Raw genomic sequence first — 3,906 nt, forward strand, 5'->3', positions numbered from 1 at the left:
AATGATATGTTATTGTGGGAGCAATGTTATTGGGAGCAACACAAAAGTATTTTTGTCCAAATGATAATTTTAAAATTAAATTGAATATTAGGGATGAATTTGTACGCAAAAGAAGGAGGCAATTTTGATTTTCAGACTAAATTATAAGGACCAAAATCGTACTTAATCCTATACAAGAATCTACTTGTAAAAAGTTTGGAAAAATAACTAATATATATTATTAAGATAAAAAAATCTTTAAAATTATAGTTGTAATAAAAATGACCAAAAATAAAACATCATTAATTCAAAAAAATAAGATATTACCCAAATAAATGAAGAAGAAAAAAATATTTCAAAAAAAAAAGAAATACCAATAATAAACCAAAAAATAAATGGTGTCAAAAAAGAAAGAAAAATTGCAAATATTGATTTTGCCAAGAACAAGAATATTATGTAAAAAAAAAAAGATGTAAAGTATCTTATAAAATGATTAGAAATTGCCAAATCTTATTTCCTTGAACCATTAGAAGAATATGATGACAACCTAGATTATGTATTTAAATATGTCACAGAAACATATTTAAAACTTGAGTGAAAATACAATATTTATTATTATAAAAATTACAAAAGAAAATTGTAAATACTTTCATTGACACAGGAGCATCACAATGGTTTGGTAAACCAAAATTAGAACTTGATTGCAAAAAATATTTAAAAAAATCATTAAAAGTTAGAAGTGTTGATAAATCAGTACACAAAATAAAAAAAAAATGATTGAAATATTTATACAAAATTTTAGATTTATAGTCCCCTATGCATACATGTTAGATTTAGGAATGGATTTTATAATAGATAATACCTTCCTCAAACTTTATCATCTATTTATTCAAGAACTTACGTACATAGTTCTTAAGGATTGTCATGACTCATTAGTAAATCAAAAGGCAACTAAGATAAAAATACAACTACAATCATAAATAAAATTTTAAAATTAAAATTCTGTTTATATTAGAAAAATGTTATTTAAATTTATATTTTGAAATAAATATTTTAAAAAATGACACGGTGACCGTCCAAAAAAATAAATACCCAACCACAAGGCCCAACAAATTAATTATCAATATTAATAACATATTAAAGATTAAAGAAAGAGTTAATAGTCAAAATCGTCCCTGAAAGATACTCTGATCTCCATTTTCGTCCTCGAAAGATAAATTTAATCAAAATCGTTCTCAAAAGATTTAAAATTAATCACGTTAGTCCCTCCATCTATTCTGTTACTAACGACGTTAACTTTGCTGACGTGGCACGTTAGTTTTTTTTTTTATCATTGGCTGTTAAGCCCAAAAAACAAAAACAGATCCTAACTACCCATAACCCGACCCACCTGTACCCACCCCTAAAATCCTTCCTCAACCGTCTGAGTAGCTTCAAGTCTCCATTCCCGTCTCGCTGCAACACAACCTCCGCCACCTATCAAGCGTCTTAGAGCCCCTGCTCCACAACTGCTGCCTCTCTCTACTATCGGTTTGGATTAAGTCTTTCACATTTGGAGAGAGATCTGACTTGCTTTGGAGTTTGGATTTTGGAGGTCGTCTCTGTGAAAACGATTTTTCTTCTCTCTGTCGCTTTCGTTAGGGTTATTTAACAAATATTCTTGGTGCTTAAGCTTATATCTCACTCCTTCACCACACTGGTATGTTTCATCGTTGTAGCTCCCTTTTATTACTACTATTTTATATCGTGTGAAATTTTCATTTTTTGAAGCTGTTGTGTCCAAAGATTGTGCCTTTTTTGGGGCATATCAGGTGTGGTGGTGTGATCATTCATGGTACACTGATCATGCGCTTTTGTTTTTGTGCTTTTGATTCTAGTAATTTTTTAGTTTATCTTTGGATTGCATTTTTGCATGCTTGGTTTTGTTCATAGAACGAGGTCTTATCTTTGCTTAAACATTAAAATTGAACATTTTCTCTTGGTTAATTATTTTGCATGTTTGAGATTGTGATGATGCTATGTTAATTCCTTTGTTTATTTTGACATGCACCGAATTGGATTGGGGGTGGAAAGCGAGCACTATACTATTGATGCGGCGGCGGTGGCAGCAGCTGTGGAGCGGGGGCTCTAAGATGCTTGATAGGTGGCGGAGGTTGAAATTTAGGCAAGGCATGGTATCTCTGCAACATTCGACGACGACGGTGGTGGTTACTGGAGACGGTGCGTAGCGTGAAGCTTGAAGAACCACCATTGCGGGGGTTGTGTTGCAGCAGGACGGGAATGGAGGGTCGAAGCTACTCAGAATCTCAGATGGGTTGAGGAGGAATTTTCGGAGCGGATACGGGTGGGTCGGGCTATGGGTAGTTAGTGTTTTGTTTCTGTTTTTTGGATGACCAAAAAGACAAAAAAAAAAAACTAACGTGCCACGTCAGCAAAGTTAACGTTGTTAGTGATAGAATAGACGGAGGGACTAACGTGATTAATATTAAATCTTTCGAGTATGATTTTGATTAAATTTATCTTTTGGGGACGAAAATAGAGATCGGGGTATTTTTCAGGGACGATTTTGACTATTAACTCATTAAAGAAACATAATTAAAGTGGTCACTTCATTCGTCCACCTAATCAAATGTTAGGTAAAAAAAATATTAAATTCGTAAAAAAAATTGATAATATATAAAATAAGAGTAAGCACCTAAAATGGTCCATGAATTTTAAATCTATTTAATTTAGTCCTCTACTTTAATAAATAACCAACTAAATTATTGAAATTTCAAAACGTGCATCTCCATTAGTCTTTGAGAGAAGTATTGACTAAACGTCAAAGTGCTAGATAGCCGGACATTGGATGAAACGACATTGTTGAGGGAGGATGCCCTAAGCATGTGAAAATGATGTCGTTGTGCGGAGATCGATGCACTTCCTCAACGAAGCTATCCACCAGAGGTATGTTCTCGCAGCGACGCACATGGCGTACATCAACTCACTCAAGGGAATCGGCAACTCGACCGCTTTATTCAGCAAGATAGGAAATCCTCTTCTTCGTATCTGTATCCATACTCTTCTTCTTCTTTATATCAACCCTATTGTAGCCCTACGATTCGTATGGTGTTCTCCACCCTTAGCTTATGATGAATCTTATCTGCCACAACACCGCCCACCGCCTTCCTTCGCCAAGTCGCTGCCGCCACTACCTTCCCCTCCAAGAGCTTCCTCATGGGATCTTTTCAATTTTTTCGACGACGATGGCAATGAAAACTACTGTCCTCAGACGTAGTACACTCTCATCCATGACTTCGAAGAGCTTCAAGAGGAGGAGGAAATTCTCAATTTAGAAGATGAAAATTACCAGCACGAGGTTGTCAAGAAAGTCCACAGCAATCACAAGTTCGTCTCCTATTTCTGCATCTGCAGCTTGAGTAAGAGGTTATCAATAGGACTTTCCAATTCTCTAGCTGGATAAGTGTCTAGAAAGATTATGTGAGAGCATTGAATAATTAACTGATAAAATGTCTATTGTACGAACTAGAAGAAACACCTATAGTTCTCTTTTCCTCCGGTAGAATTGTTGTCCCCGCCAGGAAATTTTTGTTATATGTAACCGGTGGTCGAAGAAGAGAAGACAAGAATTTGAAAATTAGGGTTTTATAATGAAAGATGGACTAATTTATTTAGGTATTATTAAGCAATTCTGGATACCAATTTAAATCACATTCAATTTTTATATACATAAGCATACAATTGGAATGTCTACCTGGTACTTCAGGTTTTACATCATTGACGTTTAGATGACACTTCTCTAAAAGATTAGCAAAAATGCATGTTTTAGATTTTCAGGAATTTAATGGGTCATTTATTAAAGTGAAAGACTAAAATGGATAGTAATTTGAAATTCAAGGACCATTTTAAATATTTATTCTATAAGAT

This window comes from Arachis ipaensis, chromosome B05, assembly GCF_000816755.2.
Source record: "Arachis ipaensis cultivar K30076 chromosome B05, Araip1.1, whole genome shotgun sequence".
Classification (NCBI taxonomy): Eukaryota; Viridiplantae; Streptophyta; class Magnoliopsida; order Fabales; family Fabaceae; genus Arachis; species Arachis ipaensis.